At 41.8% G+C, this 24,453-nt stretch overlaps 1 protein-coding gene across 1 annotated transcript in view; it reads left to right on the forward strand.

Annotated features, from left to right (window-relative positions):
• Window positions 1-4,440: 4,440 nt before the first annotated feature.
• ZFAT (zinc finger and AT-hook domain containing) overlaps window positions 4,441-24,453 on the forward strand; it is a 122,397-nt gene continuing 102,384 nt past the window's right edge. Inside the window, exon 1 of the mRNA XM_050306650.1 lies at window positions 4,441-4,576. The gene's annotated coding sequence lies outside the window, so the exon portion shown is untranslated. The remainder of the gene's footprint in view (window positions 4,577-24,453) is intronic.

The following is a 24,453-nucleotide window of genomic DNA, read 5'->3' on the forward strand; positions in this document are numbered from 1 at the left end:
TCTCCCTGTTGTTTGCAATTTACCCATTCCTTTTCTCAAGGTTGACTAAGCTTTGTGCTGCCCTGGAGAATAGGGAACTATTGCACCCAGCTCCCTGGAGGGGAAAGATGAAGGAGGTAGAAATTAAATGGCTGCCTTGGAGTGCAGAGCTGGAACCAGGACCAGGGTAATCTCCATTCCCTCGCTGCGTACCTTGTGATAAACTAAAATGCTACCCCTTTAACAGCAGTGTCAGTCACACAGTATGAGCTATGCACAGGCTTTAAAAAGCAGGGAAGAGAGCATCAAATGTTCCAGCCCACTTAATTTGAAAGCTGCCTATAATAAACCCTTGGGAACATGTAAAACAGACAGGTCAAATTACACAGTTACACAAATATCACTGGATTTCTGGTATATAGGAATAAAAAGCTTTGATCTGTTCAATTTAAAAGTGCCTAAAACATCCATACCCTATGTTAAAATCTAACACTAAGTGCTTTTCTTTTGTACTTTCCAAAAGCTTAGCTAGAGACAATTTGGACACAGCGTGACAAAACTTTGCCTTAATAACATAAATATCTATGCACAAGCAATTTGACACAGGGCGCCATTGCAAAATATTTTATATTCAGCAAAATGACAGTTCTTATCTAGTTCTTGTCCACAGAAACTCTTAAAGAAACAATCCATTGCCCTTTAAAAGCCCCTCTCAATTCCTCACTTTCCCATCTGTCTTATTTATAGCTCTCTCTTTGTAAAGCACTCCGAGATCTACGAATGAGAAGTGCTCATAAAACCTCCGTGTGAGCCAGGATTTGAAATCAGCAGCACTTATGGATGTTATGCATATGTAGCAAGGACTTGAGTGCAATGCTCCAGCATTCAAAATCAACCCCACATCAGTGTCCCCGTCAACTTTGCTTTAAACTAGCACTCACTCAACATCTGTATAAACACATCAAAATGCCTCTTAGCCCTTCTCCCACTTATTTTCAACAGGCGGTTCACTGCGTCCATGAGCAGGGATCCTCCCTCCCTGCTTTCCCTCATTGCACAATTGGCTTTCCATGGGCCTCTTTGGCAGCTCCAGCCCTTTGGAAAGCAGAGTTTATTCCTCCCCTCCTCTTTCAGCCCCGCGTTGAGGAGGAGGTCTGTGGCAGCAGAATGTCAATGCCAGAAGTGGCCTTTCTCATGGAAATCAGGCGCGGGCGTCCCTCCGGTATTGTCCGTGCAAGAAGGAGAGCTTTCCCCCCCACCCCCCACCTCCCTTTCTGGAAGATTATATTTGAACAGATGAACTCTGGCTCTCTCATGCCTTGTGAGTGCCAGATCTTTCCTCAGGACTGATTTCTCCATCTCCTCCCTCACCTACATTGTTGTGCCATCTCCTCTTCGTCACGTCCAATTAGTCATTATGGGCTTATCTTGCCTCTTTTAAGATTTCATGGATAAAAATGCCAAATAAGTGTATTTGACTTGAATTTACTCATGCTGAGAACTGTATTTATTTCCTCCACAAGCACTGATTACATTGCTTGACCCCCAGGGAGAAAAGGAAGGGCTCTCCTCGCTGAACTGGGGAGCAACAGGAGATACGCAGGAAGGAAACCACTTCCCTAGGGACCCACCAAAGTCATATTGATATATCCCTGCTGGTAAATTTATTTATGCCCTTCCCAAGAGTTTGCTGTTCAAAGTCTTCCTTCTACTTTGACTCAAGTGGGTTTTTATAAGGGTTGTTAACACGGACACTGCACTTTTTCAGCATTGCAAATATGTAGGTCCAAGTCACGGTGTTTCAATACACAGCTCATTGTGGCTCGCATTCACATCTGCCCCAGATGGTTGTCTGCTCTGTTAGAATAAGGTCACTCCTGGTTGCTGCTGACTGGCCAAACTCATCCCCTTCACAGCCCTGGGAGCTGGCCACAGTCAGGCTCATGGCTTGGAGACTGGAATTAAAGAGACCCATCAAAACGCAAGTTCCAGCAGAGCTGGGATATACCAGAACCTCTGTGCAAAGCCAGCAGAACCTCACACAGCCTCCACGGGATGGGATGGCATTACCCTCACCAGGTAGGTCAGCACCTAACCCTGTGCCCACCAAACAACAGTCACCTTCCACGTGGATGCTCCTGCTCTGAATATCATCCAGTTGCAGTGTTTTGCTGCCAGTCACTAATATAACACTAAATCTACTTGGGCCGATGAGAAATAAGCCATGTCACAAATTCAGTTATAGTTTAAAAGCTCTCTTTAAAATAATTTCCTTAATCTCTGCCTTCAAACGAGGAAGAGCCAGTCTATGTATGAATTCACACTGCAGATCCTGGTCTTGCTGTGATAGGATTTAAACTGGTTTGTTAATACTCCGAGAGAAAGGTATCATACATTTCAAAGGCAGAGAAACTGTATCTGCTCCCTTTTATCCACCTTCAGAAAGGGTTTGTTGAACACATCTCAGTCTGCATCTCTGATGAATATTGGATTGTATTTCTGAATGACTATTCTGATTAAAAAATCGTTTGAAATCTGTCATAGTTCCAAAAGTGACAGTAAGTGGCACATATAAAGTACGCAGCGTGTTCTGCATGTCGGGCAGATGAAAGACACGGTGTAATTGCTAATTGATAGCGTATTTAAACATCATGCCGGCATACTTATCTCAACTTAAAGCCCGTATTACGTAGCATGCTGATAATGCACACACCTTTCATGAAACAAGGTACAAACACAGAGTCTAATACGCCAACCTTACACAAAGTTGTAAGCTGCATGTGCTCACAGCTGACAAGTGTTTGAAGCAAAGCATTTACACATAAAACATTTATGCACACATTGTGCACTGAGGCATTGAAATATGCAGCCTTCCATATGTTACACATATTACATATATGATATCTATGCCAAGTATTTTGGGGAAAGAAAAAGCAATTACCCATATGCTCTCTAAACAATGGGAACGTGCTGTAAGTTATGGGACTGGAGAAGCAGCGTGATCTTCGGGGAATACTTAACTACCCTGGGAAGCACACTAGACATGGAGAGGAGCAGGCAAACTATGACAGCACTAGCTGGGCTTGTGTAAGTGTGTGCAGAGAAAAGGCAGCATTTAAATTCATAGAACATAACAGAAGAGAATAGAATATCCTGAGTTGGAAGGGATCCATCAGCATCATCAAGTCCAACTCCTGGCCCTGCACAGGACAGCCCCAAGAATCACACCACGTGCCTGAGAGCGTTGTCCAAATGCTCTGTGACCTCTGTCAGGCTTGGTGCCTTGACCACTTCCCCAGGGAGCCTGCTGCAGTGTCCAACCACCCTCTGGGTAGAGAATCTTTTCCCAATATCCAACCTAAACCTCTGCTGGCACAGCTTCAAGCCATTCCCTCCTGTCACTGATCATCACAGAGAAAACTGCCTGCCCCTCTGCCTCCCCTCATGAGGAAGCTGTAGACCACAGTGAGGTCTTCCCTCAGTCTCCTCCAAGTGACCTCAAGCACTCCTTGTAGCCCTCCTTTGGATGCTCTCTAATAGCCTTATCTCTTAGTCTGTGGCTCTCAAAACTGCACACGGTACTCAGAACCACAGAATCACAAAATCAATTAGGTTGGAAAAGACGTCTGAGGTCATTGAGCCCAATCTTTGACCGGACACCACCATGTCAACTGGACCAGGGCACTGAGTGCCACACCCACTCTTCCCTTAAACACCTCAGGGACGGTGACTCTAACATCTAATCACCCTTTCTGTGAAGAAATTCTTCCTAATGGGCAATCTAAAGCTCCCCTGGTGCAGCTTAAGACTACACTCGACGCGAGGCCGCCCCAATGCAGAGCAGCGCAGGAGAATCCCCTCCCTCGCCCGACCGGCAACACTTCGCCTGATGCTCCCCAAGACAGGGTTGGCCCTCCTTGCTACCAGGGCACCACTGACTCATACTGAGCTTGCCGTCGGCCAGGACCCCCTTAATCCCTCTGGAAAGGAGGGAAGGACTCGCCCTATGGAGGGCTGTGGGAGCGCGCGCGTGCCCCTTGAAGACACCGCACAGCCCGTGCCAGTCAAAGCCGCGGCCTCGCTTCGGGGGTTTCTAAAAAAAAAAAAAATAATCGCACCAAAGGCCCTTGTTCTGAACTTTCACGGCTGCTGTAGGGGGATAGAAAGGAATATTCAAACATATTCATAGATAAATATAGACATTTATTATGTTATCGGGGTCTATGCCCCCTCCGTGACTCGTGAGGGGCGGGGCCTCGCGCCCCCCCCCCGCTCATTGGCAGCCCAAGGCAGGGGCGGCCCCGCCCCCTCCCTCCCGCCGGCGGCGCGTGCGCGCGCGCGCGCTCGGGGTGGGAGGGGCCGGCGGGAGGGGCCCGGGGAGGGCGGGGATTGGTTGCCATGGCGGTGACGTCAGAGGGTGGCCGGGGACGGGCGGCGGAGACACGGGAAAGGTCAAACTAAAGGCGAGGGGAGCGGGCGGCGCGACCGGAGCGGCCGGGAACGGTCGGGAACGGTCGGGAATGGCCGGGAACGGACCCGCCGGCTGCGCGACGGCCGAACCAGGCAGCCCCTCGGTCCCCACCGCCTCCCCGCACAGGTACGTGGGGAGCGGCGCCCCCGGGGCCGCGCTGGGGCGGGGGGAGCATCGAGCCGGGATGCGGGGAATGGGGAGCGCCCCTGGGGCCCCCCGGGGCTGTGGGAGGGTTCGCAGCCGGCCACCCCCGGCCGTGGCGGAGTTGGGAGGGGGCTGCCCGTGCCCCGTACCCTCCCCGTACCCCCCCAGTGACGCGGGCCCTTCCCCCGCACAGCCCCCCGTCCAGAGCCCCCTCCCCCGCGCTGTGACCCCCGTGACCCGCCAGCAGAAGTTGGGCTTTTATTTATTTATTTATCTTTTATTTCGTGGGCCTTAGGGAGCTCTGCACCCCCCCCGCACCGGCCCCCAGCTTTGCATAACTTGTCTCCCCGTTGACCGTCCCTTCCTCCTGCACTTTGCCCTTGCCCGGTGGTCTGTGGCAGGAGGGAGTAAAAAACTATTCAGGGGCTGGGTTTTGTTTCTCCAGGGAGAGAGCTGGGTCACAAACAAGGCACGCTACCTCATCATATATATATATATGTATATTTCTTTTTCCCCCCCACAGCAGCCCAGTGCCGGAGCAGGATTCTGTGACAGCACAGAACAAGGCCCTTGGGTGTGATTTTTTTCTTTTTTTTTTTTTTTTTTAGAAAACCCTGGAGCAGAGCTGCTATTAGCATGTAGAGTTTGAATGCCACAGGCAGTCTGTTGCCTCTTTCTGCTCAAAGAATAATTTAGAGGAGCAGCGATGACTCATTAATAGAAAGTATTAGTTGCACGAAGGCAAAAGCAGGTGAAGTTTCTTACTTTACCACAGACTTACCCTGTGACCTTGGATCAGCCTTCCTGCACCAGCCCTCTGTTTGCTTATGAATCAGGAATAGCGGTGCTTTCCAAATCATACTGTGAATTAACACACTAATGACTGTGACATGCTTATCTGCTGTAGTAATAATGGGTTGATAGCAATGTTATTTCTGCTATAGAAGCAGGGAGGCTCTAGCCAGGATGCAAGCATTTTACTCGCAGAATTTTCCTGTAGGAGCCACCCTCTGATGGAAATAGGGGCTTACTTAAAAAGACATTTAATATACCTGTGATACTGTGTGTTTTGCGCTGTGGTTATCTTGCACTTCATATTTTTATGTAATGCGTGCATTAATATGCTTTCAAAGAGCTGCCATTCCACACTGCAAATAGTCTATGGGTGGTTTTTTTCCCTTCTGCTTGCCTAGAACAAAAATGGTTCTAAGTGTCCTCTCTCACTGCTGAGGAAACCTTGAGAATTTCTAATGTGGAATATTGTCTGTCATAGTTGTTCTCTCTGAGCTAAGTGGTGTTTCAGTAAGGAACTGAAGGAGAAGCATTCTGATTTACTTGTTCCTGTGGCACCTGGTTCTTGCCAGGGTTGTGGAGTTGGGTTAACACGATGCTCTCTCAGGTTGCCTCTGTATTTGCGAGAAAATACTGAAGGAAGTGATAGTAACTTCGTTATACCTGTAATGAAAGACAAACTGAGTTGTTCAAGGACAATATTCTTGTTAGGAACAGTGTCTTCCCTCTCACCCTCTCAATGGAAAATCAAATACCTTAAGTATTCCATAGGTAAAAACCTAAATACAGGAATCCTGAAACTCAAGGAGTTGCCTCTCGTGGTTCACACGCTCCTCTGAAGTGGTGAGCAGCCACTGCAATAACTGATGGAAGCAGCCAAGCACAGAGCTGGGAGTTGCTGCTGCAAAATACCTGAGTGAGCTAAGTTTTCTCGTTAGAGTTTTGCTTTATATTCATTTGTGCAGCTAGATTACTTGTCTTATTTTCTGTTGTTTTTTTTTTTAAATCTATTGTAGAAGGATACACCTGGAGGAAGCAGTGTTTGACTGATATCTTGGGGATTTTTTGAAAGTAATTTGATCTATAGTGTCTCACCTAATCAATTTAATATGAAGCTTCCATAATCAGTTTTAACATTAAATAGGAGAGCTTTTAGGTGTTGAGGAGGAGGTAAGCACAACACAGTTGAGTTTGGTTTTTCTTCTCAAACCTGAAAGCTTCTCTGGTAAAATGGCAATTCATTATTAATTCATAATATGTAGGTGCCCTGGAAAAATCAAATACCCAGTTTCATAGCTACCCTTAGGCATCTTTAATTTATGCAAGCAGGCCTCACTGAGTAACTATTGTAAGTCTCATTGACCTTAGTAGGTTTGCGGAGGTCACATTTTAAAATGGATAAGTTGTGCTTGAACTATTTTCTCAGCAAGTATTAGGAGCAAGTGTTTGTGTATGCAATTACATGCTTTTTCCAGTTCCCTGTTACTTTTTCTGTTTTTCTTTAGATTCTTGCTCATCTTAAAGAAAACTCTCACTAGGAAGAAACACAGGTTTTTGAAAACAAGTTCCTTCTCAACATCTAGGGAGAGCAGAACAGACTGTGAGGTTTTACAAACAGCTGGAAAGGCCAGTTTTAGGTTCAGAGAAACTTGACCAGCACAACCCAAATGTACGTGAGTGACATCAGCATTTTCCTGAGCCATTTATGCTGTTCACTTGTGCTGGTTCCCAGCAGTGCCTTGTGTCTTATGTAAGCTTGCACTGTTACATCCTGTCCTGCTGTTCTCATGCATGATAATTCACTGGCGTTATCTTACTGGAGGTTTGGAGAGCTGCTTGTTGTCTCAAATGTCCACATGCAAATTTCCTGCCAGCACAGGCAAGAGATCTGTGCCAGGAGCACAGCACTGTCCTAGGAGACATCCTAGGAATAACTTGGAGTGAGACATAGCTTGACCCCTTGCTCCTTTTGGTAATGGAGCTGTAACCATGTGAAGTCATGTGGCTGTGAGAGAGGTTTTAGTGGACTGGAGCCTTGATCTGTGTCGTATGTAGGTGGACCACTAATGCAGTTTTGATGGCTGGTGATAAAACAGCCATAAAAACCAAGAACTAAAGTTCCAATAGGAGCTTCAGTAATATTAAGACTTGAAAGTAAAGGCTTTTATTATACTGTCACTGCACACTTATTGTAACAAGGTCTTCAGGAGGCATTGTGTCTTCAGATACTGATCCTTTTAACTTGTCCTTGCAGTTAACATTTAGTCATGCATAATGAAAATACTGCCACTTGATAGGTGAAATTGAAACAAACTCTCCATTATAAGCTCTCAAAACCAAACATTCCTTCTGTTTTTCCTGCTTGCTAAATCTAGCTGAAACTTGTTGGCATAATATCCTGCAGTAACACAACATGCATAGTCTAATTCTAAGTAAATGGAGCACCTTCTTTGAACAGTATCAAATGTTTCATACTTTAGTCTCCTTTGTTAGTGCTGTGTGAGGGAGCCAAATGCCTGGTTACCTGTCTTGGCGTCAATGTGGTTGTCCTTGTCTGACTCCACGGCTTGTTTGGAACAGCTGGAAAGTTTCCTTCTGAGCACTGATCTGGCACAGTCACATGTAGGACTGTGAGATGTACAGCTCTGCAGGAACCACGTACAGGGGCAAGAAGGTTCGACCTGGAGGAGAGGCACACCTGGAAAGGAGTGCTCATGTGCCCTGTGGAAGTAATGAAATCTTTTCTGTAACTTTCCCCAAGTGATCTGTTCCACACTGCATGAAACAATTTCTCATTGTAGAGGAGAAACAAGAGGAGTGCAAGACTTGTCAAGGAGACTGGTTATCTGAAAAGGAACAGGTGCAGTGCTTAGACACTGAAAAGCTAAACAGATTCCTTTAAGTGAGCTGTTCTTGCAAAGTTTAAGAACATTTTTTGGCAAAACATCTAAGAGAAACTTGAATTTTTATTTTGAGAAGGAAATTGAATTATCACTCTTACTTTTATTGCCCAAATCTAGGAATGCATGGATTTTTTCTCGTGCTTTCGTTACTTATGGAGGATATGCAAAATACGGTTTTAAAAGCATACACAGGAGAATGGGCAGCAATGCAATTGTGTGCATTTTAGAGACTTGTAGAAGCTACAAGAATAAACCTCATAAACCCCCCCAAACTTCAAAAGCACTTGCATGTAGCACATTTGAGATTCTGTTACATTATATTTTATTGCATTACAGATACTTAAGTGAATTTAAAAGTCCACGTATGTGTTACTGTGATTCCATAGCTTTTTCAGTAGATGTAGGCAAATAAAATGTGGTCTGGATGCTTAAATCTGCTAAAATATTTGTAAAAAAGTTGGCTCTCGGAAAAAGTTTCCCACAGGATGCAGTGGGTGTCAGGTCTAAAGGTCAGCAGCAGACAAAGTAAAGTGAAGGCTCTTTTGGGTTTCTTTTTCCCAATTTTTTTTAAGCAAATCCTGTGTAGAGAAGCACAAAATCTTTCTTTGTTACTTTCCAAGCTTGCAAATACTAACAGGCATTTGCAGGTTTGTTCATATTTAAGCTGTTTGTTGCAAACTTTTTTTTTTTTTCTTTAGGAGAGGGGAAAAAAAACCCTCAGTGCAGTTAATACATCCATGAACTCTTAGCACAGAAGTTCCTGGTGTAAATCAAAAAAACCAGATGGAGTTTTAAGTGACTGTCATGTACAACTTGGGGTATGAACATTCCTGATACTAATAAAAGGACCAGATTGGAACTACATAATTAATCCCAGCATCCTTTTCAGCACATGATAAGCTTTGGCTACAACAGCCATGGAGTTAATGGAGACAACTGTCAAGTCCTCTGAAGCTGGGAATTCTTTGCCTAAAGTAAAAATACCTGTGTGCTTAGTCTGTTACGTATCTCCTGGTGATTAGTGCTCAAACTGCAGTTTAAATGGGAAAAAAGGAGGATGACTTGGTCTTGAATCTGTTTACTATCTTAAATATGTATATAATTATATACGTGTTTAATATGTATAATTTATCTGCATACGTGTTTCATGTATAAAAATATTTTTAAAGATAGGAAATAAGTATATCAGGCTTTTATGAGCGTTTCATGGCAAAATATCATCTCCACTGGAGTTCATTTGAAATGTAATGCCTGGGGAGCCCTAGGAAACAATCTTGTAATTAAATTTATTCCCTCTATGTATCAGTGACCTGAAGAAAGTGTGCAGAAAGGTGCTAAAAAAAAAAAAAAACAAGGCTTATGAGGTGGCACAAAGTCTGTGTCACAGACAGACAGGAGGGAGGAGTGGGCAGATGGCAGTCAGTACAAGACACGTGAATAATCAGATTGAGAACAAGCTGAAAAGACTGAGAGTGAGTATGCTGGCTGCATGCTTGCTGCATTTTTGGTTTAATTAACACAATGAGGATTTTTCCTGTTGTGATCTATGGAGTATGGAGCAGAGAGGTAAAAATCTTGTAACTAGAAGCATATATAGTGGTGAAGGCATGCTTGCCATTGTCAGAGGGAACTTCTGGGATGAGGAAAAGGTCAGTGCTTTCAGAACTATCTGGACTGGAAAAACTTAGAAAAAACTGTTTTGTTTATTATAGACTTCATTTACAAGTTTATTCAGATCTACCTTTGGCATGCATGATGTGGAATAATATTAAAATTATCTAAAGTATTGCTATCTGAATCTGTGTAATGATAGATTTATTTATTTTTCTGAAGTGGTCTAGAAGGTAGCAAGATGTATTAGTGATAATTTGTTTACATAACTTACTTTACCTAGTTTATTGGAAAACTTTAGGTAGCTGTCTGGCCTCAGTGTTCATTGCCTGGCTCAGTGTTTTTTTCCAGCTTGCTTTTTGAAGGCATTGTAGAGTGTTGAAAGTAGAGAAGAGCTAAGGGATGGTTGTAGTGGTGAATGTTAGATCCCATTACACATAGCACAGTGGGAAGGATTATGCCAAAAAAAGGAAATTCAGAAATGCAAAAACTTCCTACCCCAGTGGTTCTTAGTTGAAGAAGTTATGCTATCAATTGGTAATAATAATAGGATATACACATGGAAGAGAGTGTGTGGAGATCCAGTTGATCAGTGGTAATGTGGTCCTGTTTATATTTGTTTCAAAATGTTCCTGCTTTTTTCTTTCAGTGAGTTTAATAAGGGAGCAATAAACTGGTCTACCTGGAGAATGCTCTACTTCCGTATAAAGAGGCATTGCTTTGTCTGAGCTGATATTTAGTGGGAAGAAGCACAACCCACTTTGCAGTTTAAAATTTATTTAGTGCACATGACTTATCAGAAGTTACCCTTTAGTAGTATCAGTTTGCTCCTTGTGTTCTCTCTTAGAACATCTCAATCTGAACAACAGCAGTAAAGAGTTCTAACAGCACAGGAAGGCTGAGGGAATTGGGTCTGTATTTCTGCAGGAGTGAAGGTTAGAAAGAGAAAGGAAAAAGATTGAAATATTCACCAGAAGTGCCCTAGATGAGATTGTTTCGTGTCTGAGGGCATGCTGAATCCTGTGGGAATGAGGAAGCTAAAAAGCTGTTCAATTCTCATGTTTCACACTGAATCAACATGATGTTAGATATCAAAGTGGTATTAGTGGACATTTTGTGTAAAGAATATAGAAATAAGTCCAAACCAAATCTTCTGCTGTGTCAGAGCTATGTGGGGAATGAACGTTGGAGGCTTAACATGAGTATAATAAATCAAACTGCCAGCTGAGCCTCAGAGGGCTTTATTCATGCACTTCATTGTTCTCTCTGCAGATACAGCATGGTTCAGCCAAACGCAGGATTGTCATTCTGCAGATGTTCAAAGTGTTTCCCAGTGTTCTGAAGACTGAACTCGTGTCTCTGTGTTATCTTACACTGCTCAGTTCATCGTTTGGAGTGGCCGTGCACTGGCTTTTAGTTGTATTTTTACATGCAGAAATCGCAGCGTGAGTTCGCAGTTTTGGGTGAGTGGGGAGCTATGTTATGTGCTGTTGATAACTCCCAGAAAGGCTCAAATTTGTACCTTCTGGAAAGTACTATTTCCCAAGGCTGATGCTTGGCAACAGAAGATGCCCTGCTGACCCTCTGCAGCTTGGCAGAAAATGCTCCTCATTGCGTGAGCTTCCAAAGCGTCTCTCCCGGGGTACAGACTGCTTGGGGCTGCTGGCACAGAGCAGGTTTTTTAACCTTCACCAAACTGTCTGCTTTGCCCACGTCCTCAGTACCAGGCAAACAGAATAGTAAAACAGAAGGCGGAGTTATTTACTAAGATAGAAATGGGAAACAAAAGGGTAAAAGCAGAACAGATGGAAAATTGTGTTCTGGTTTAGGCAAATGGTGACGCGTCCGGCTGTTCCTCTGCTGTTACTTAGAGTTCCTAATGCTTGTCTCTGCTGTTGGGCCTGGAGAGTCAGTACTCACAGCAATAGTCCCTCATTAATGTTCGCTTTAACTATTTAAAGTTGCCATGAGTTTTCCATCACATCTTCCTTCGTTTTACATCATCCTTGCTAGCGCTCTGGCTGGAGTCACGAAAGCTGTGTGATGTCCATGGCTCTTCCTGGAGATGGTCGCTTTTGTGCTTAGGGAATGTTGCTTTTTCATTCTATCCACTTCTTTTTTCGTTCTGCTGGCTGACTGGTCCATATTTGATATGCATCAGTACTTTAATAAACATTCTTGCAATGTATTCACATGCTTTGTGTAGTGTGTTTAACTCAGTATTTTCTGAGAGTATCTTTAGCATTTTATATGTGATATATTATTAGCCCTGCTGATAAACTTTAATAAAATGATCTGATTACATACAGTTCATGCTTGTAAATAAATATTCTTTCTCATCTTCCCCTCAATCTGCTTCTTTTGGGGTTTTGCTTATCTCAAATTAATGTTCAGTAAAGTTAACCAGTAAAACTTTAACTTAAGAGAAATCAATATTGCACTCAGTTCTTGAAGGATGAGTAAACACACTTTTTCCATTAGGTTAGGTTAAGATAAGAAATACTACAGCTAACTAATTTTTAATGTTAGTTTTTCAGGTGTGTACTTAATCCCAGTAAGACTAAGGCAGTGTTTTCAGGAATGTTTTTCTTGATGGCGTTCTGTGAGCATAACCCTCAAATCTCACTGTAGGTCAAGGACATCCTCATTTTCACACAGCCCTTTACCATGAGGTAACTGAGCCGTCTGCTGACAGGATCAGGTACTTTCAGGTCACTGGAACATTGGGAATGTTCTGGTATCAGGGAGGGTAGTTTTTCTGCAGCCTGCCCCTCATCTGTTCTGAATATACCAAGGGAGTATTTCAAGGGAACACCAAGGAAAGTTAAGGTGACTTCTAGGGCTTTATGAAGATTGGTGTGCACATCTCTAACCTAACACTGATAGGGCTTACCATATTCAAACTTGAGTCAGCTGTGACATAAGACAGACTCCTTAAGGGAATCTGTGATGTTTTCTTCAACTACACATCTGCCTACTTTGACTCTTCATCTCTTCTGTTTTGGTTTTTTTTCTCAATTACTCTGTAACTTGAAAAAGACTTGCCACATCTGATCCAATGCTTTTCATATTATTAATTACAAAAGAAATGTAGTAGTTGATATACTCAGATATTATGTGATTATGCATGATGGTCTGATCTTGTGGTTTTCATTTGATTTCAGCTTGTATGACTGAAGTTCAAAAGCCTAATTAAAATTTTATGATGAGTTTTTCACTTTGTATATGGTGACTGAATTACTTGTCTTGATAAACACACTAGTTAGATCAGGATCTGCTAAGCTGATCGTTCAGTTAAAAGTCAGGTTATGCCAAATATTAACTAGAAGCAGTAAAATCTCATCAAAGTAAAATGAATCTGTGTGCCTAAACATTCCTTGGTCCCATCAAACTGATTGAAACTGTGATTCTGTATGTTAATGTCAAGTTGTATTCTGCAAGATCAGGGAGATGTTTGGTGTGTTTGTTGCCTTTTCTTACACAATACGAATTTCAGTGTGGAGTTCCTTGTTGTTGTAGTTAATGATATCTGACTTCTTGCTTATATATAAATTAAGAAACAGACCTTTATTTACATAGCTTAAATTGCTGTTATGTGTAATACTACTTTTACGTTTCTCCTGAGAGTACCAGGCATCCCAGTAAAATCAAACCTCTGCTGCAATTCTCAAAGACTGTTAATTATTAATTTTTTTTTTTTTTCTTTTGTGGAAAGGGGAATGTGTTCCTAAGTTGCCTGCTTTAAATGAGAGGATGAATTCTGATTTTCTGTCATTTTACTGGTAGGCTACAAATCTATTTCTTAATAGTTTAGACCTTTTATAATGTGCTGTTAACTTGAACTGTGTGGCTGTTTACTTTAGTCATTTCTTCCCCCTCTGTAGAATCAAGTTTTTAGCTGTCTGGTTAATCTTTGTGCAGATGGGACTTGAAGATCATTGGAGTCTGAAGCACTGTGGTGTGCAGACTATTGATAACTGACGTCTCCTGTCTTTTAAACTACTGCTTTAAATTTTAAAACATAATTAGACTGAGGAGTTCTACTTTTAAATAATATTGTAGTTAAGTTGGAATTTGCAAGGTTAAATATTAGGTTGCATTTGCATACAGAGCTTGACAAATATTGCCAACTATGATTCTCTGTTTATTGCATTGAAGTGGAGCCTAAGGGAGTTGACTGTAGCTTTGAGCAAAGGTTTGTGTTTTGGTGCTTGTGTTTATTGTATACAAATGACTAGAAACCTGTATTTGCAGCATTTCTTGAAGTGTGCCTGTGTTGGTCCCATTGTACAGGTTAACTTTTAGCAATTTTCACAGAGCATATTTGCTCTAGAAATGCTATTGCTGATGCTTTTTACTCCAACACCAAAGTTTAATTCTTCACATTGAAGGATTAAAAACTGCACATGAAATTGATTTTTTTCAAAATTTAATTAATTCCTTAGAGGCATTCCTTGATGTTTTTACATTTCTGTTGAGCTAATAAGGCCTCCACTGACCTCTCCTTGAGATGCTACAGTTAGAGAAACACAGGTTGGTTTGGGTTGGAAGGTACCTTAAAGATCATCCAGTTCTAACCCCCGTGCCACGGAGAGGGAACCTTACACAAGACCGGGTTGCTCAGAGCCCCATCCAACCTGGCCTTGAACCAGCTGACTGAGAAATTTGCAGTTGGTCACTCCTGTAAGGAGTAGAAGCAGTGGGTGTCTGTAAAAATTGCTTTCAGTAACTTGTTCCACACGTGAAAGTGTAAACAGTGTAGCATAGATTGCGGAAAATAACTGATGTACAAGTTTAGTCAATGTCCAAACGCCTTGGAAGTTTTCTTCAGTTACCTGTCCTGTCTTGTTTGGCTTTTTTAAAAGTAATCGAAACAAGTGATAAGAGTTTGTGGAAAGCTGAGTGATCTTTTCAGCTCTTCCAGCAGGTGAAGTAAGTCTTTAGGACTGTAGCATCATTGCTCGTCAAACCTCTTTCAGGGAACGTGTGGTTCGTGAACTGAGTATGGCAGGATTCCTGTGAAAAATCACATTTGCTTGTTTTTATTTTTGTAAACACATTATTTCTCATATGTAAGTATGGTGAAATTAGGCAGCTTTTAAATTTTTTTTTTTAATTAAAGTTTTCTCTCTTTTTTTTTCTCACTTGTTTTGTTTGATACTGGGCTTTAACGAGCTTTTCTGTGGGGGGCTCTTGTAAAGTTCACTTTAAAATCCCGATAAAATTTTTAACATAGAAACTCCAGACTTAATGATGGCGTTGTGTGGGAGCTCCACTCTTGGGCTCGGCTTGCATCACTGATGCAAATTCTGCAGAGCTGTACCCTTGACCTTATGAAGTAACTAATTCTAGTGTATCAGCAGCTCATTTGTCAGTCACAGCCACCAGAGGAGGATGGAACCACATCCTTGGGTAGAGGTTTCCACAAATATTCTTTGGGAATATTAGTATTCAGAAATGTGTTCTACTGCCGAATTCTTCAAGAGAGGTTTTGCCTGAGGTGCTTTAGATGTTTCTGACTACTCAGAAACCTTCTTGTTTATTCTTCTGTTTTGCTGTGGCCTCTCCAAGGTCCAGGTGCTTTCAGGGCTAACCTGTACTGTATCACCCACTGCCAACTGGGGCACTGGTAACACAGAGGAGACTTGGAGCTCCTTCCAGCATTTAGGAAAAGTGATTACTGCAGAAGTCCCGCTCAGCTGATTTCCGTGGAGGTGGAGTCTGCTGACTGTGTTTGGCACAGAGGTCTGTGGGAAGAGCTCCATGTTAACGTACAGTGTTAACAAAAGAGGCTGAAGGACATTTTCAGACTTGCAGTGGGGTTGAACTTCGATGCAGAGAGTGAAAGGCAACTTGGTGTTCCTTTGCTGATTTTTTTCAAATGTCAGTTTCCTCTTGCAAGGCAGGGAAGTATTGAAGCTGCATCTAAATGGCTGCAAACTTAATATTACCTTTAGGGTTTTGCCAAATTCATTTTGTTGTTGTTTGCTGTGACTTTAAGTTCTATGTTTTGCTCACGTTACTGTTCTCCACTCAACATGTTGATACCAGAGGTCCTAAGTATTTCTGTCTGTTTTTGGGGCGGGAAGAAGGTTCCTGTTGTTTTTAAAAAAATTCACCTACATTGGTTTAACGCTATGTTGCCACCAAAACAGGGAGTCCAGCCCTATACAGTTTCTTGCTGTCGATGCTAAAATTGTACTGCTCTCCAGTGACTGAGATAACTGCCTGCTATAGCAGAAAACTCATCTTTTTTTCTTTTTTCTTTTCTCCCCCTGCCCTGGATTAGTTTGCAGCTAATACAGTGGTTATCCGAGTAACTTGCATCATGAAGTCTAAAAATTCCTGCAGCAGTAGAGGAAGGATGAAGACAGAACAGGATTACTCTTCTGCCACAGTGCTCTTACCATGTCATTTAAAACATCCTGAAAGTGCACCCATAGTCAGACTCTGTGGTGTGAGTATTCTTTTCATGCTTCTGTAACAGTCATTGTGCAACATCCTCTCTCATTAAGATAATTATAAAGCAACACCAAATAGCAGTAAATGATGTTCTTGTTGCACAGTTGTTTTCTGTTCAGTTGTTGCGCTTGTAGCTGTTGTGTTCATGCATTACTGTGTACTTTGCAGAGCTAATAAAAATTGCTTCAAGATTAATTTGAGGACAACTGTGTGTTGTTATCTCCAGAATGCCTGTCACTGTAGGCTGGGTACTGGTGTTCTTGGCTGCTGATCCTGCTGAACATGCAAGTCATGTTTTGTAAGAAACAAAATTGATACATGTGCTTTCAGACTTTACTGATGGGTTTGGCTTAAGGATATTTAGACCTTAGGCAGGCCTATTCTGAAGTGAGATCCCATGCAATATGTGTAGTTTGAATATTCTCTTCGCCACAAACTCTTTGGTTTTGCAGATCTCCTCCTCTTGCAGTATGCTACCCACTAATGTGGGCAGAGGTTTGGGGCTTTTTTTAGATGAAACTTCATTTAACCATAGGGTGTGAAAATCATCAGTCAATGCAAGGCAAAGAGTTCACTTTAGCTACTGATCTTCTTGATTAAATTGAGTACCTCTCATTGTTAGTTTGACAGCGTAAGATAATTCCAGGTTTGCTGGACCAGAGGGACTCAAAACTCAGGACTTGAATGTCAGGTAATGATCTAGGTTTCTCCTTCACCAAGCTATTCCATCTGTTGCATTGAATTGTTGCTTAATTTGTGTTGTCCTAGGAGTGAGTGGTAGGAACCAGTCCTTCTACTTCTAAGTTACTCCCAAACTGTTTACTGTAAATGGTTTAATTTTGATTATCACTGAAGCCCTGCATTTGTAGTGTGACAGAAGAACAGTTGGAGTCTCACTGTCCATCTTCTGTATTTAGTTCATCATGATTTAAAAAACTGTATTCAGTACTGGGAGAAAACAAAAGTGAGATTTGCTGGGGAAAAATAGAGACTGAAAACCTGTAGTTTGTCCCTAAATGTAAGGCATCCTCATGTATTGCTTCAGAGCAACATTTTAAAGTTTTCGTGTTCAAAATTGTGCTGTGGGAACATTCTGTTGCCTCTTTCAAATTTGAAGGAGTTTCTACAAGCAGGCTAAGTGAAAATATCTTTTATATTGCCTGTTCTTTAATGTACTGGCATAAAATGACAAATTTGAAGGGTTTCTTTTCGGGAAGAACATTATGTCACCTACAAAGGTGACCGTGAGATAGTTGTTTGGCAGCATATTTAAATTCAGTAGGCTTAGCTATGCAACTTCTGTTTTCCCTGAAGTTTATTTTTTAAATATCTGGCATCAGCTGATCAAAAGAGTTTTAACATTAATTATTTGTGATTTCAGAACTGTTGGAGATGCTGGCACTGTAGTCTGTTGATAACACCTGGTTATTTATAGGAAAGTCTGTACTGATGTAATCTATGGATAATTCTTTTTCCAAAGACTTATTGACTCCACCATGTCTAAGGACAATTATATAAACAAGGCCTTAGTTCGTGGTAGCTTGTCACAGAACTGATGAGATCATGGAATTGCAAATGTAGTGGTCAGAAGAGACTCTTCCAGGTCTGGTCCAAGCATTTCTTCACAGCAGGGATTGAACTAGCCCTTGGCAGGATAAACCATGGCTTTGACCTATGAAGCCATGAACCCCCTCCAAAACAGTGAATCCACAGCCTCTGTGGGAAACCTGTGCCTGGGCTTCACTACACTCCTAGTGAAAAAATCTGTCATTGTGTCCAACCTGAATTTTCCATACTGCGTCTTGTGGCCAGTGCTCTTCCTTATCCTGTCTGCAGTGCTCAGAGTGTTTGTCTTTACAGTTCTTATCTTGGTGTAGCTGTAGAGAGCTCTTAGATGGTCCCAGCCTTCTCTGTGCCAGAGAAAACAGGCCCATCTCCCTCAGCCTCTCTGTGTGGATGATGCCTCTGAGGCCCTTGACTATCTTGGTAACCCAGGGCTGGACCCTCCTTGGTTTCTCAGCCTCCCACTGCAGTGGGGTCCTCACCTGAGCCCCAGGTGTGTGCAGAGTGGCCTTGCCAGCGTCAGGCAGGGCAGGGATCACATCCTTCAGGTTGGCTCATGTTCCAGGCGGTGTCTGCCCCAGCACCTGGGCCCTTCCCAGCAGGGCTGTTCCTGCAGCAGCTCTCCCCAGCCTGTGCTGATTTGTGGGGTTCTTGTGCCCTGGGTGCAGAGCTTTGCACTTTTCTGAAGCTGCTGAGGTTTCTTTTGGCCCCATGCTCGGGTTTATCGTGGTCTGTGTGTGTTTGTGGAAGCGCTGCCATTGCCTGTGTCAGCGGCCTTTTCTCTGCTCCCCCCTCCCCTTTGCCTGCCAGTTTGCTGAGGGTGCACTTTGCCTCATCTGCCTGGTTGCTGATGAGTGTTTGGAGGCCTGGGTTGTCCTCCAGAGCCAGCTTGCAGCTGGGCATTCAGCCCTTGTTTGCAGCCACGTGAGTCAGAGATCCGTCCAGTTTTCCAGGTCATCTTCCCGTCTGTTCATTGAGCTTGAGGCTCCTCAGCTCCCAGGTGAGACTCTGGTGGGAGACTGTCTTCAAAGTTGTCCTAAAATCCACATGTGTTCTGTGGGCCAATTTGGTTTTCATCAGGGCTCCCCACCTCTTCTCGTGAGGATGGTTCGGTACGTTCTGCCTCTGAGAAATCTTTGTTTACTCTTTAAGGTTATCAAAATAATTTCAGCTGTGTTTGTTTCATCTTCCTTCCAGAAGCTGATGGGACTCTCTACTTCTTCTTTTGAGTTTCTCAGATATGAGTATAGTGGGAACCTTCTGTGAATGCCATGACACTTAGAGTAGATGACAGCCCTGTCAGGCACATGGTGTCATTCATGGGGTGTCCTTCACAGGGCCAGGAGTTGGACTTGATGATTCCGATAGGTCCCTTCAACTCAGCGTATTCTATGATTCTAGGAGAAATTCTGTATAGAATGCAGCATAAAAAAATGACTAATTTAGTAGTTGTTAAGTAAAATTTTTAACAGTCAGTATGAAAATCAAATATTAGTTTTATGATTTATAAAAAGCTTTCCTACTAAAAGTCACTTGTGCCTTCTCCAAAAACTTGAATGCCTGTTATTGTAGTCCAGTAACTAAATTTTAACTCTTACACTGCTCCACGTAGGGAAACGTGACTCAGGTTTATCAGTTATACTCCTGGCATATTTGCAGACTAGGAAAGTCTATTTTAGTTCCTGTTGTGTTATATTATTGAAGGAGGTGGCTTGATTCTAGAGGAGATGGTGCTAGAGAGGCTCTGAAAGTAGTAATTTTCCAAGTCTATTTGTCAAATCCGATTTAAGATTGATTCTATAATATGGAGTAATGTTTTCCAAATGAGCTGCTTGGCCAGCACAGTGTGTCTGGTTCCAATTACTGTCAGTAAATCCTGAAAATTGTTTTTTGAAAAGGACTTTGTGAAATCTGCATTTTAAATAGAGATAATCAATCTGAGAGTAGTTGAAAGGAGTTTTGTGTTATTTCATGCTGTATGGTTTTGGTTTTGTTTTTGAGATTGTTGATCCTGAAGTGGATGCCATGACTGCGTGCTGTTCTTGCAGGGACTGTTTCCTCTGTGGAAGCAACCTGGATGTGTGTGCTTAAAAGAATGGGTCTCTTGGGGATTATTGCAAAACAAGCAATTGACTTTTTAAAAAAAAAAAATCTTGTGCATAAGGACAAAGATGCTTTGTAAAGCCAAGCGCTGTGCACTTATCTGATGTTTGGGACTTGGATGCTTCCTGGGTTGAGCTTATTTTCTTTGAAGTAATTTTAAAAAGTGTATATGCTCTGGGATTAAGGTCAGGATTGATACTGGTGTACAGATCACTCCTCAGCCTGATATCCTTCAGGATTTAATTGCAATGGAGCAACTGATCTCATTTGATACAGCAGGGAAAATTGGTGGTTGTGGCACTGTACGTTCACCAAAGTCTACAAGCTGCAATAGCAACCTCCAGACTCTGCTTTCAAAATTCAGTGTGATGATGCCAGGACTTGTCATATTTGCAAATACACTCATTTGCAGGGATTGGAATACATTCACACAGGATTATCCTTAAAATGGGAACATTGCTTGTGGTTCTCTTGGTACCCTGGCCCTTACCAGCTTCTGCAGCAATTTAGTAATTGGTGCAGACTTAGTTGACTGTCAGCAGAATATCCAAATATGCCCTTGTTCAGCAAGGTAAGCAAAGGGACTTTGCAGGGGATGTCTGCTTCCAGTTCTCAGCTTGTTCCCTCACAGTGTTACAGAGAACTATTGTTGGCAGCTGATATCACCAGAGAATTATAATTGCAAATGTGAGTGAAAAGTCATTAAGTGAAGGAGTGTGCTAAATGTGTCATTGATTGGAGTCTGCTACACCAGACTCAATTGATAACCACTCTAAAAAAACACCAAACAAAACAACCAACAACCTAGCTTAACAAATGACATGTTTATATAGATTTTTTGGGCTTAGTCTTTTAGGAAGGTTTTTCATCCGCGCTTGGCCATGTTTGGGTGTGGAGGACTTCATATTTAAGTAAACTTGTTACAAATAATTCAGTCTTTACTATTTCCAGTATTAAATTTTTTTTTTAATGGGTAGAGAGCTCTTTTGATACTACTGCAGTGGACATCTGTTAAATGTAATTTTTTTGTTTCTTGTCAAGTGTTAAGGTTGGTTTTTGCCCTTTGCTTCTGTCTTCCCTCTCTTAAAATGGCCAGATCAGTGATTGTATTTTCAGTCATACAAACTTTTTTGTATTTTTCAGGTTGGAGGATCTTCTGAATCTTTTTTTTTAAAGATGCCTTTAAAAAGAAAGAGCTCATTTTCTACAGGCAGCTTTGTTGTGTTGGATAAGAGAGATTGGTTACCTTGGAAGAAGAAAAGGCAGACTGTGAGCCCAGATTAGGAGTTGGAAGACTCTTCAGGATGACATGGAGATACGTCATGTAGAGGTAGCTGGAAATATTTACAGTGATTTGTTTTAGTAGTTTGTAATTAAGTGTCTGCTTAGGGAAGGAATACTTTTACTGAGACATAAGGAAAAGGATCAAATCTTTATGTGAAATCTGGTGTAATGCATTCATAATATTCACATTTCTCCTAATTTTGTAGTTCAAGTTGTTCAGGTTTCTCTTGTAGTCAGTGCGCTGTTGTAGCTCTCCTGCTAGAAAAGTTTAAGATCTAAAAAGTGAAAATAACAGTGCATGTTTGCTGTACATCATATAGCAATATAAACTGCTACATGTCTGTGTGCTGAGGAAGAGAAATACAAGTAAGAGTGGTATTACTCTTTCCTCCTCTTCTTGATTACAGGTTCATCTACTGGTTGGGATTTTGAGGGTAACTCACTATAGGCTTTTAGTTTGTTAGATGGATTTTTAAAGTTATTTTAGCTTATTTTTAAAGCAAAATGCTCTTGGATTAGCCACTTCCTACCTCCTGTGGTGACTGTGGAGATTACTAGTTACTGCAGAACTTCTCTGACATAAAGACTTAATTTGCCTGAATAACGTCTTGGGTATGGTACTCCACCCAATACAGAGCCAAGATGGTATTCCAGAAATAAACATATGGTTTCTTTAGGCTGAGCTGCGTTGCTCAGCCCGAGGAATACGAGACTCTGATGGGCAGTGGGGGGTGTGTAACTGCTGCCATCATTCTTAGAGCAGACTAAATTTATGACTTTTTCTGACTTTGTTCAGACTCAGATTGGGGTAGTTTCGAATCAAGACCTGACCTTTATTTTGGCTCACACCATCATAATTTTTCAGTATTTGTCGTCCTTAGAACTCCTTTTGTCAGATAAAAATATTATTTTACCACACAGACTTCTAGTTGCTTGTTTTACTGAAATAATTACATATATGGTAAATGTACCCAGCCCTCACTTAAATTCAGTTTGAGCTATGCTGGTAACATTCTACTTTCATGTTTCCCCATATATTATTAAAATATCAAGATTTTTTTTTTTTCCTCTTTACCATTGGTAATGTTAGATTCAATCCCTAATTATGTATGTGCTTCAAGCTACTGTTCTTAAAATGTGCTGATTCAAGCACACTTTGACCCAGGGTAAATAGCTGAATTTATTCTCTGTGATCCCTGAAAAAGTGGAATAAAAATGCCTGTGCACTGTAAGGCTAGTTAGAAATGGTGCAAGTCTAATCTCTTAATACTTCGGAGTTGGATAAATTTCTTTGAGTATTTAGTTTAGAAATAAACTGTCTAGTGAAATGTTGTTCTTCCTTCCCTGATTCCCCTCCCCCCACCAAAGCAAGAAAAAATGCATAAATAAGGACTTCAATATAAAATATGTTTTGGTTACTTAACTCTAGTATCAGAGGAATGGATTTGTATTTGAATAGTTTGGTATAATTACATTAAGGTAAAAAGGGAAAGTATTAAAAAAAAGTCTGTATTTATTTATTTTTTTTAACCTAGATTTATGCTTCAGAGGGGTTTGTGTGGGAGGGAGTAAAGAGCATGTTGAGAGCATATCAGTTCATATAGCATTGGTCCTTAGGCTGTGCTCTGGGATACTATCAAATTTTAAAATCCATATTTAATCCCTAGAAAATTGGTAGATGCTGGCTGTTGACTTCCATTGTGAAGTTCTTCCCAGTGTATTCAAATTTGTGTGCAGTTCAAGAACCCATTTAATATTTATGATTTAATGTTTAATTCCCAATTCTGTTGTGGCCAATACACATGACTTTAAAACAAACTCACAGCAACAGTGAGCATCTGTCTGCCTCTGTCACTTCCAGTCACCCTTTGCTTACATCAGGAATCTGAGGCTAAATTACTTTGACTGATAAATGGAGTGATTGACAGGACCCTGGCTCCAAAGCACACACACACAAGCATGCAGGGTGCTTTGGACTCCATTTACATTTAACTATTTTTATGTGACAACTGAGGCCTCAAATACAATGAGTTCCAGTGCTGATGCTGGTTGTAGAGTGAGGATGTCTCTAAGACATGGAGGAAGAGAAAGAAGCAACTCTCTTTGGCTGCTTGACTCCTCACCATCTTCCTTTCTTCTTCCTTTGTCCTCCCTCCTTCCCTGTTGAGCTCTGTGTTCAAGGTGCTCATGACAGGTGCAGTAGAAGTTCAGTGTGACTGGTAAGATAATGCTGAAGGCTTAGGAAAATTGCAGTGAATCTTTGTGGCTTGCATGGCTTTGGTTTGGAAATGGTGAATGAACACAAACTTGAGGCACTGTAATGGCATCTCTTTTCTAATGTTAAACCTTTTTTGTTATCCGGAGTTTTGGCAGCTGAAGAACAGTTCCCAGGCAGGTGATCTTACATTGCTCTTGGAAAACGACAAAGAGGTAAATTCCAGGTGTCAGAAGGACTTGATGTAGTTTTTAAGATTTGCATCATTCCCTGTGTTCTCTAACGTGGAGTTAAGAGGGGACTTCACACTTCAAACAATGCTATCTTTGATTGCTGTTCTTAAGAAAAACAGTTAAGGCATGAACGGAAGCCAGCACTCAAAAGTTCTTCAGCTTGTGATGACATTAGAATAAATCCTCTTTGTTTTCAGAGCTTTTAAACTTTACAAGAACAAGAGGGCAGTGCCTTTAAGGAAAGCTGGAGTACGCTCTCTACTTCTGTTTGTTGAAAAAAGAGAAAGTGGTTGGAAAAGCAGCTGCAGATTGTTCTTAATGAATGTATGGCTTCAGTTTTGACTGAACTCTTCTGAAGTCGGTATCTTTCAAGCATGTGGTTGTAGTGTGACCTTTTATGCCTCTGCCTTTCTAACACCTCATTTGGAAATGAAAATTTCAGCTCCTTTTATACAAATAGAATCACTTTGTAAGATGTTGTGTAAGTATTTATAGCTGACAGTGAGTTCGATAAAGCAGGAAGAGGTTATGTTGCCATGTATATTGGCAATTTTGTGATGATTTACAAGGTAAAACGAAAGGAGGTTGTGGAGAGTTTGTTCTCTTCGAGCAGGTGACATTGTTGTAACCTTCATTACTCCTTAAGAAGTAAGTGTTAAAGGAAAGCAGCATAAGAAATGGTTCATTGCAACT

This window comes from Myiozetetes cayanensis, unplaced genomic scaffold (assembly GCF_022539395.1).
Source record: "Myiozetetes cayanensis isolate MyiCay16 unplaced genomic scaffold, myiCay2020 scf1, whole genome shotgun sequence".
In the NCBI taxonomy this organism is placed as follows: Eukaryota; Metazoa; Chordata; class Aves; order Passeriformes; family Tyrannidae; genus Myiozetetes; species Myiozetetes cayanensis.